Here is an 11,134-nt window from a genome sequence, read left to right on the forward strand (position 1 = left end):
TATACCTCACTTCCAACCTCTCCAACTTCAAAAGCATACTTCACATCCAGCTGTTTAGGTGACAGATGTGCTTACATAAAATAAAAACCACACAAATAAATAAGTAAACACCCCAAAAATAAAAAAGCTCACTCTTTTTGTAATAGATGTGTAACTTGAATATGATGGTCAACGTTCTGCTTTTCCCATAATCCACTAAGTGGACGGCCCTCGTCCAGGGTTAAGTAAACAACGTGCTTGTTTTTAATCTGAATGCTTGAACGTTACACACTGGTGGGTTCTCACCAGCTCCTTCGAATGTGATTCACATGTTTTCTTCAGATCCTTCAGTCAAATCAGTCAATAAACGTTTTGGGAGAGCAGTGAAGTCGAGTCACGAGCTGTCAATCAGGCAAAATCTCAGTGAACTGGCAGGGAAGGAGGCCCAGATGGAATAAAGCATTCATGACTGTCTTTGATACAAAGCAGAGTTCAGGATCAATTAAACTGCAAAGGAGAAACATCATACAGAGAGAGCGAGAGAGAGAGAGAGAGCGAGAGAGAGAGAGAGAGAGAGAGAGAGGGAGAGAGAGAGAGAGAGAGAGAGAGAGTGAGAGAGAGAGAGAGAGAGTCCATACAGGATTTTGCATAGTTTTTATGTGATTGTGAAATTCTTTTTCACAGCCATTTACAGTGATGTTTGTTGGTAAGTGAGATCTTTTAGCTGTGCTGTCTGCCGCACATGAATCAAAGAGGGCTTTGACTGAATGCGGGTTGTGATGACGTCACGTGACGCGTCTTGGCCCAAATATGCGGAAAATCTGCGGCCGTTTTGAAAAAAAATCGCAAGCTCCTCCGAATGTTGCGGTTTTCTTGATTTTGCATTCATTTCTGCAATCGCAAAATCCAAAATCCTGGAGGGAGCGAGAGAGAGAGAGAGAGAGAGAGAGAGAGAGAGAGAGAGAGAAACAGGGAGGTAGCAATCGAGTGGGGCTGTTTAATCCAAGACTGGGGCAGAGAAGTGGAGAGAGACTGATAAAAAGGATGAGATGAGAAGTTGAAGATGACAGCATTTCAACCTCTGCTGTGTGATCCTGAACCTCTGGCTCGCTCCCCTGTGCGAGCTCAAATACAAAGAGCCTGCGGGGAACACGTTCCACCCTGAGACCTCGCTCTGTCAGAAAACAACCCACAGCAACCAACCTGTTTTCTTCTCTTTCAGCCCAACACATCCTTATCGACAAGCTCTGTTTCTCTATCCTCATGAGATGAGAGAAGAGGAGAGGAGGAAAGAGATGAGGAGAGGATATGAGAGATGAGAAGAGGAGAGGAGAGATGGGGAGAGGAGAGGAGAGGAGAGATGAGAAGAAAAGAAAAGAGGAGAGGAGAGAAGAGGAGAGAAGAGATGAGGACAGATGAGGAGAGGAGAGAAGAGATGAGGAGAGATGAGAAGAGATGAGGAGAGAAGAGATGAGGACAGATGAGGAGAGGAGAGAAGAGATGAGGAAAGGAGAGATGAGGAGAGGAGAGATGAGGAGAGGATAGGAGAGATGAGGAAAGGAGAGATGAGGAGAGGAGAGATGAGGAAAGGAGAGATGAGGAGAGGAGAGAAGAAAAGAGAGGAGGAGAGAAGAGAAGAGGAGAGGAGAGGAGAGATGAGGAGAGAAGAGGAGAGGAGAGGAGAGATGAGGAGAGGAGAAATGAGGAGAAGAAAGGAGAGATGAGGAGAGAAGAGGAGAGGAGAGATGAGGAGAGGAGAGATGAGGAGAAGAAAGGAGAGATGAGGAGAAGAAAGGAGAGATGAGGAGAGGAGAGGAGAGAAGAAAATAGAGGAGGAGAGAAGAGAAGAGGAGAGGAGAGATGAGGAGAGAAGAGAAGAGGAGAGGAGAGATGAGGAGAGAAGTGGAGAGGAGAGGAGAGGAGAGATGAGGAGAGGAGAGATGAGGAGAAGAAAGGAGAGATGAGGAGAGAAGAGGAGAGGAGAGGAGAGGAGAGAGGAGGAAAGAAGAGAAGAGGAGAGGAGAGGAGAGATGAGGAGAGGAGAGATGAGGAGAGGAGAGATGAGGAGAAGAAAGGAGAGATGAGGAGAGAAGAGGAGAGATGAGGAGAGGAGAGATGAGGAGAAGAAAGGAGAGATGAGGAGAGAAGAGGAGAGGAGAGGAGAGATGAGGAGAGGAGAGAAGAGGAGAGGAGAGGAGAGATGAGGAGAGGAGAGATGAGGAGAAGAAAGGAGAGATGAGGAGAGAAGAGGAGAGGAGAGGAGAGATGAGGAGAAGAAAGGAGAGATGAGGAGAAGAAAGGAGAGATGAGGAGAGATGAGGAGAAGAAAGGAGAGATGAGGAGAAGAAAGGAGAGATGAGGAGAGAAGAGGAGAGGACTGCATAGAGATGATACTGAAGGAAGCGACCTCCATATGTACACCTGTCTCCTCACATTCTGTCATCCATCTATTGTAATTCAGGCTTGCACATAAAACAAAAAGAAAAGAAAAGGAAAGAAAAGAAAAGAAAAAAGAAACGGAAAAAAAGTAACTAAAAGTAACAAAAAGAAAAGAGGAGAGCAGAGACGCAAGACGAGATGAAACGCAGCGTGCTGAAAGGAATCTGAACGAGGGACTCTGCACCTCCAGCTGAGAAATGAAGAGAGCTCTATCCCCCTCTCTCTTTCTCTTTTCTTTTGTCTCCAGCGCTCTCACCGGAGGCACAGCGCCGCAACACACAAGGCCCCGATGAAAGACACGACTGTGTTTGCGTCCCTGTCTGTCCACGAGAGCCGAGTCCTGTCTGCAGGTCACGCTGCACACTTCTTAACGAGAATCAAGTTCGGTGCTCACACGCTCCAGTCTCCGCATCGCTCGTGCTGTGGGTGTCTTACATTTCCCGTGCAAAAATAATGAATCCCCCTTTTCACGATATTCACAGTGACAGAGAACAGATAAGGGCAGGGAGAGAGGCATGCTGGTCAACGCGGACAGTTCCAACACGCCATGCTCATGATCTCATTACTGCACCAATTAACATGCAGCAGGCCTCTTCTGTCCCATACATAGGCCACAAGGGAGCAAATGAGTGTGTGTGTGTGTGTGTGTGTGTGTGTGTGTGTGACAGAGAGAGTGAGAGAGAGAGAGAAACTAACCTACACAATTACACTCACTCTATGTGTAACTATGACTGTACTGTAGATTATTAAAGCTGCATGAAATGTGTGTGTGTGTGTGTGTGTGTGTGTGTGTGTGTGTGTGTGACAGAGAGAGTGAGAGAGAGAGAGAAACTAACCTACACAATTACACTCACTCTATGTGTAACTATGACTGTACTGTAGATTATTAAAGCTGCATGAAATGTGTGTGTGTGTGGGGGGGGGTTTATCCTTATTCAACATGTCACCTGAAGTAAAGTCGCATTGTAAATATCCGTAAATTGGCACGAGAGCCCCAAATTAATTTGTAATAATTCTAAATAACAACAATAATAATAATAGTAATAATAATAATAATAATAATAATAATAATAATAATAATAATAATAATAATAATAAATACATTTAAAATAACGAGTTTTGGACTTGTTACTAATCTGAACCTTACATGATGGGGAAGGAAAGAATCGTTCATCACCATTCATCTAAAACAACATTCATGAGAGAGAGAGAGAGAGAGAGAGAGAGAGAGAGGACGCGCGCGCGTGTGAGTTGAAATCGGTGATTAATACAAATGAGCCGTTGCTCGCCGTTTCATTACAAAATTTTATGTACTTTATTTCACTCTTTACCTAAACAGCGCGCGGGTTAGGCTGACATAATTGCTGGCTCGTGTGCGCGCGAGGCCATTGGTCACCGCCTGGGATTTATCGCACAGCTCAGCTCGCTCCCCGTCCGAAAGGAAGCGCGCGAGGAAGAGAGGAGAGGAAGGGAAGAAGCGGCGCGCGAGGGAGATAAAAGCGTAAACCACGAGCGCACGCGGTCTCTCCGGTGTGAAGCTCCCGAGCGCGACGCGTGCGTCCTCCACTAGAGCTTGCGCGCTCGAGGCAAACTGTACGGAATCTTCTCCCGCGACATTTTTTTTTTGCGTCCACGCGTTAAACCCGAGCCGGTTTAAAACACGTAACGAGAAACGGAGCTCCGTGTCGGCGCGCGCCACAGCTTTAAAGTTTCCGTATGGATGAAACAATCGCGGCTGAAATGTTGCAGGAAAAAAATAATAATAAACACTTTCAAATTGGATTTGAAATAAATAATAAAAATGTTTAAAACACCAGACTTACCGTCCTGTCTAGTGGATCAGGTGCATCCTCGCCCGTTTCCGGTGAGCTCGCGCACTTTCTCCTCCGCTCCGGATTAACTGCGGGGGCCGCCGGTCCATCGCGGCCAGAATTGTGCGCGAGAAGGGAAAAGAGGCGGCGGTGGTGATGGTCACGCGCTCTGTGTTTAATTTTTTTTATTATTATTATTGTTTTCTTCCTTTCACCACAGGAGAAAACAGGAAACAGACTGAAGATAAAACGCCTTAAAAAAAAAAACGTTACGTTGAAAAACTAATGTCTCCGTTTACCAAAAAAAGGGAGAAGCGAAGAAGTTAAATCCGTTCAGAACATTTTTTAAAAAATGGAAAAAAAATATGAATAATAATAAATAACTGGGGAGAAGACGACCCTCGAAACGTCTCCAGTCGCGTCCGTGAGTCTTCAACGGTCGCCTCGTGCTGTGTGGGTCGCGCGCGAGGAGGTCCGTTGGTGAGCAGCGCTGCGTCTCGCGATCGATTCGAACTGGATTTGAATTTTTGCGAACTCCGCCGAGTGAAGCCCTCTCCGCGCACGTGCGCCTCGCTCTCGCGCTCTACACCCCGCGCTCGCGCTCTACACCCCGCACTCCCCTCCCCGCACTCCCCTCCTCCCACGCGATTTTTTTTTTTTCAACTCGCCGCGATTAGTGATGTCATAGCTCTCGAGGCGTTGAAGTGAACCGGTGTTTGGGGGGCGGGGGGGGGGGAGACCGAAATGCCGTTAAACACCCGGGGGGTCAGACATTTTGTCATCATCAGTCAGAATGACACATGTGTCGTCCGCGCCTCTCTCTCTCTCTCTCTCTCTCTCTCTCTCTCTCTCTCTCTCTCTCTCACTCTCTCTCTCTGTATCTGATGGAGTTTTTTAACCGCGTGCACGAAAAAGATCTCGAGCGATCGATTCTTTTTTTTAGTTTGTTTGTTACATCTCGTTACAGCCTCGCGCTGGACGCGGTGACACTTTTGTGTCATGTCAGAGATGATGATGATGATGATGATGATGATGATGATGATATCGATACTCAATCACACCTTGAAATGAGCCGCGCGCGTTTTCCCATCAATTTTAGATCAGATTTTGATCGACAGGGGCCGCGTCCCAAACCGCACACAAGGCCACACACTCCACAGTGTGCCAGAAACACACCCAAAAAAGACTTATCGTAACCTCAGCACCACAATCTAGTGTAATAAACCTCCAGCCAGCATCAATATTCAGTATAACAACCAATATTCTACTATTTCAATACTTCATTGTTTATAAACTATAATAGACTACAGTGTTAGTATATCCAGGGCTGCATACTTAGGATACTTACTAAACAGTACCGTACTGTATATACGCCACAATAGAACCTTTCACCTTCTGACCCCAGCTCCTGGAGAAAACATCCCAGAGAACCCACTCTGCTCTGCACATCTTAGTGTTTTTCCTTCTCTAACACACCTGAGTCAATTTACTCAGCCTCTTAATTAGGGGATTAACTGAGTCAGGTGTGTTCTCAAGTAACCAGAGACCCCTTTCAGAGTAACAGGACCTTCTAATGATCAGATTTCATTTACATTTTTAAGCAGGGCAAATAGAATCAGAATTTATGCGCGTTTGAAACACTCTGTAATCACAGTTAGATTCGAGTTAACATTATTTATTTGTGTCGTGTCTTTATCGGGTTTTAGAAGTGGCCAGTCAATAACCTAATAGGTTTGTTGTCGTTGTTGTTGTTGTTGTTGTTGTCGATCATGATGATGATGTTACCACAATGAACCAATGAATCGTGTAAACATTCATAGTGGGAAAAGATTATTTATACAACGAATTAAATACGTTTCTATGGGGCCAATCATCAATTTCTTCCTAAAAATTTAAAAAAAAAAAAAAAAAAAAAAAAAGGCAGGGGGGATTTGTGGTCGGTCAGATTTAATAGAATATATTACATATAGTTTGGATAAAAATATGATGTTTCATGCTTATACTGTGACGTCATTTAAACAAGGTTGTAATTGCTAGAGTGAATTATACAGAGTGGGCGTGATCAATTCGAATAGAATTAACGTAGACGTTCTGAAATGTCGTGAGGATGTTGGCACTGACAGGAGCTGTAAGAGAAGTATAATTATAGTGTAGCTTACCGTGATGAACATACGTGACGTGGCTATTACAGAAGCGCCAGTGACCGGGGTTCGATCCTTACTGCGAGTGAGATAGTGGAGTTCAAGATGTTGTTGGTTGAACTCCACTACCGCAAAAAAGAAAATTGTGTTAATAACTCGGTTCAATTACGTGGAACCGATGTACACATTTGAATTACCCTGGCTAATGAAGCTTTTTCCCCCCAGTGTACTCACCCTGGCTAAGTCCAGAGTCTTTAATGGCGCTAGAATCAGAGCGACGCCGCAGAACACAAAGACGCTTCAAATCTTTTAACGGAACCATCCATTCAGAATTCTTTATGGACGCCAAATACGGTTCTTCCACGGCACAGGTTTCCAGTCCTGACCCCGTGGGTTTTAATAGATGGATCTTAAACCATTTTAAAAGAGGCATCTATTGCACGTTCTTTCTTTCTTTGTTTTTTAGAGATCTGAGGATCGGTCTACATCCTCATAGTAATCAAGCGACCCTTCGTCAACCGTCCCTCCGCCGAAATCCTTTAAAGCTTAAACACGCTACTTCCTACACTCGTACCCTGGACCCGTTGGTTTATTGAACTGATTGGACAGTTCTTTCCCCAAAATGGAGTGGATGAGGTTTGGGATGACAAATCTAAAGGGCTTGAGTAGATTTAGAGTGAAAATAATGAGTTATTATGCTACAGTAACACACTGTTTGTTCAAGAATTGGTCCTGGAGTGCAAAACATTCACACGCTCCTCTAACATTCCTGAATTTTACACTGAAGTTCCTACTCGTGCGATAGGAAAAGTGCTTTTCCGCAGGTGAACTCCTTTTCAAAAACCCTGATTTGGCCTCCTATGTTGCAACGCTATTATCCAACCCCCACCCCACACACACACACACACACACACACTGAATATCTTTTTTCAGGCCAGACATTTAAGGCACGCCTTATAAAATATTAACCACACACAACCTTGCCATGCTCTTTCTCTTTTCTTTTTTTTTTTTTTATGACTTGTTTTTCCAAGGCCAAAACACGCTGTCCAATTTCACGTTTCATCCGGTATGTACTGGGGGGAGGGGGGGGCGGTGTACATATCGCGGTGATGATGTGGCGAAAGGCGCAAAATATTTGGACAAGAAGAGGAAAGTGCACGAGGTGACGAGTTACACGTTGACTAAAGGAGCGAGTCATGTGCTATTGAACTTTAAAAGGCGGAAAGGATACTGTGGGAATCTTTAGGTTATCAGTCAGCTTCTCTGAAAGTCCTCTTTTTTTTTTTTTTTAATTAACGAGCACTCCTGATTGGTCCATTTCAGGGTCAATTTGCATATCGCCACTCCATTCTGCGGGCTTATTACAGTGTATTCTAGCCTATCTATTTATTTAAGGCAGCCATTTTGTTTTGGCTGTTCTAGTCAGTGTTATTTATTTAAATTACAAAAAGAACCAGCTCTACACAGTACTATACAATTGTTTGTTTTTTTTTTAATGTACGGTATAAGCATGTAATAAACAAACCTACATATTTGCTGTATTCAGGTATTATAGGAAATCAGCTGCTTGAAGCGGACACGATCGTGTTATAGAAGCAGTTATTAAGTTAAATAATGCCGTAGCGTATATATTTATTCACGGCAGCCATTTTGTTTTTTTTCTGTGTTACTTATATATTTATATACAAGTACTAAAACTGCTTAATGACTATTTCTGGCATAACAAAAAAGACTAACATAGTTATTGCATGTGGTCTATCCAGGCCATGTGTACATTTATACACTGTGTGTATGTAATAAAATAGAATTTATACGTGGAGAATGGTGCTCGAGCCATTATTTTGATCTACCGCTATCGTTGTATTGTATCCCTTTCTTTTATTTTTTTTAATTTAACATATGGAGAAATTCATTTCTTCTTATTCAATATACATAACCCAGTGGAACTGGGCAGTGAATCTGGTTTGTACAAGTGCGTGTATGATTCATATCCGTTCACTGAGCTCAGCTCCACAGTGTCCTACATGATGCGTGTCCTTCCTGCAAGAACAATTAAGAACCGCTTTGTAATTTAAGGCCGATGATTTGCATGTCCCGTATTACCATATGTCCCATAATAGCCAAGGCCGCCCCGTTCGATGACTCAGTGTCTCGACTGATACAGTAGATTAGATTTAATAGCTGCGTATCGGAGCCGTTTGAGTAAAACATCCTCTTACAAGCCCACTGTTGTGCTCAGTGCTCAAAGATTGAAGATCTGTTTTAGTTTTCTCTTTCAGGCCGAATGTAATATTATAACCGCTCATAAATCTGACTAGACCGAACACGGCGTGTTTTACACTTCACTGACACGGGCCTCGTTTCAGAACCGCTCACGAGTTTGACTTCATTACGAGTTCTCGTACAAGTACGTCAACAAAATTTCGGCGTTTCATCATGCAGTGCGGAAGGGGAACGTCCCAGAAGGGTACAGAGCAGATCCAAAACGTCACTGTCGTCACAGTGGTTCTCAAACCTTTTGGGATCAGTTAAATGCTGTAAATGTAAATATATAGATATCGATTATTTCATGAGCACTTTTTAAAATGTGAACAATGGTATTTTGCCTATTTATTAGAGCCGTACAGCTCTTTAATCCGGAATATTCCACAGACAACACACGTTATGCTCCACGTTCTTGGCTTTCTTGTTTTTCTTGAGATTTAAACGAAACCCATTTGAAGTGACCAGTCAAACAAGTTAATAAAAAAACGGCTTTAATAATGGTGGGCTGTGATTTCCACCAGTGTAGCTAAAAATAAATAAATAAATGGTGAAAACCCGCCTATGCTTCACAGACCCCAGTTTGAGAACCACTGCTCTAGAACACCTGATAGAAATTACAGTCTGAGGAGCCGTCCAGGCTTAATGGCCAGGCTTAGTGAGTTCCAGCTGGAAAGATCATTAAACTGGATACTGGACGAAGGATGTAGAGGATCACAGATACACGTGTATGATCCCAGACGACTGCACAACAAGTGCCATCAATCCTCCCTTAGAAAAACAAAAAAAGCATTTGGATTATAGTAAATCATTAGCAGGGACAGCTCCAAGCCTACCACAGTGATTAATAGCTTAACATACTGTACATATATAACAACATACGCGTTAGAAGAGGATGAAAGGACGATGGGGTCAGATGGCTACCAAGAGGAAAGCACATAAAGAATTTCGTCTGGTTAGTAAGGGTTTGGCGTGTTGTAAACAATCCCCTCGCTGAATTACGCTACTAAAACCGAACGATCCGAGACGGGTCGAACCACGTGCCGCCCGTTTCTCGTATAGCAGACCCGGACGATCGCGGGAATGAGCGCGAAAGCGAGCAAACTCCGCAGTATTCAGAGGAGCTTGTGATTTTTCAGAATTACCGCAGCTTTCCCGCAGATTCGGGCCAAGACACGTCACGTGACGTCATCACGACGCGTGTTCAGCCAAAGCCCTCGTCGATCCACGTACGACGAACAGCTAAAAGGTCTCATTTACCAAGAAACATCACCGGGAAAGACCGTGCGCGACAATTTCGCCCATTCAAGTAGCTTTCCGGCGGAAAATGAATAAATAAGTGAAAGCACAAAAAACGTCCAGAAATTTTTTTTAAAAGCCGCAACGAAATGAAGCATTTCTGGGCGTAACAATCACAAAGAAACAAAAAAAACACACAACTCTGAGACTGTTACAGACTGAGTGAAATAAACAACCTCCAGTGTAGAGAAGCGCAATCTCGCCGACCGTCACGTCACCCTCATTGTTATGACGTCATGAAACTGGGCTCATAAATTAATTCAAGGCCGACAAAGAGAGGGCGGGGGTTCGGGAACCCAAGGAACATTCGTTTGTCCATCTCAAATCAATATTTCCACATTTATCCTCTGAAAAGCAGGAGGTTTTTTTCTTCACGCCGTGGGTCGAGGCGCTTTATTTCCCCCACGACGGCCAGGAATATTCCTCTCTTTATGAAATGAGATTAGATAAAGGCGTGGATAAATACACACAGGATAACGCATATTACTGCGTAAATAGAAAGGCAAAAAGGCATGAGACGGATAAAGGACGATGGAAAGAAAACAAACAACCAACGAATGAAAGATCTGCTTCAGTGAGCTCCAGAGCAGGCGGAGATCATTTCTTCATTTCTTCTAATATTGATACGCAGGCGGAGGAAAGAGGACAAGAGTGATGCTGAGCGCTTCGTTTAGGCCACGGAGAGAGAGGAATAAAGACCGACGTAGACTTTTTGACTGATTCGAGCAATAAAACGACAGGCAGCTTTTATTCAGTTCAGTACTGTAAAGCAGCGTCATCATCATGCCTCATCCCGGCAGCACGCAGGACGGACATTTCGAACAGCAACTCCAAAAATAATCATCATAATAACTCATTTCAGAGATTTAGCCTTTTGTTATAATTATTTATTTATTTATTTTTTATCAGAGCTAGGAGATGAGAAAAGATATTTTAATAATAGATTATATATATGTAATATTTAGGCTTGTGAACAAAATAGTAACGTCAATTAAAACACTTTTCCGTTATGAATTAATTGGTGGGAAATGGTTCAAAAATCGATTTGATAGCACCGATAGAAAAACAGGCCACTAAGTACCATAATCTTTGGTGAAAATTGTACTGAGGCGAGGTGTAATATGTCATCATATCAAATACCTTAAATCATCAAATTGTCCAAGACTATAGTGGATTTGTCAGGGGGTTCAAAATAATGGC

General features: G+C 43.4%; 1 protein-coding gene across 4 annotated transcripts in view; it reads right to left on the reverse strand.

The window, feature by feature from the left end:
* The window catches only part of tafa4b (TAFA chemokine like family member 4b), a 49,194-nt gene extending 43,524 nt beyond the window's left edge, over positions 1 to 5,670 (reverse strand). For 2 of the 4 annotated variants that reach the window (XM_017496536.3, XM_053674173.1), the window contains exon 1: positions 5,578 to 5,670. The gene's annotated coding sequence lies outside the window, so the exon portion shown is untranslated. Of the gene's footprint in view, positions 1 to 4,241; positions 4,857 to 5,577 lie in introns of those variants that run through there. The other 2 variants (XM_017496537.3, XM_047149502.2) reach the window with 1 other exon arrangement.
* Positions 5,671 to 11,134: the final 5,464 nt, after the last annotated feature.

The sequence above is a fragment of the Ictalurus punctatus genome, chromosome 21, assembly GCF_001660625.3.
Source record: "Ictalurus punctatus breed USDA103 chromosome 21, Coco_2.0, whole genome shotgun sequence".
NCBI classification, from domain to species: domain Eukaryota; kingdom Metazoa; phylum Chordata; class Actinopteri; order Siluriformes; family Ictaluridae; genus Ictalurus; species Ictalurus punctatus.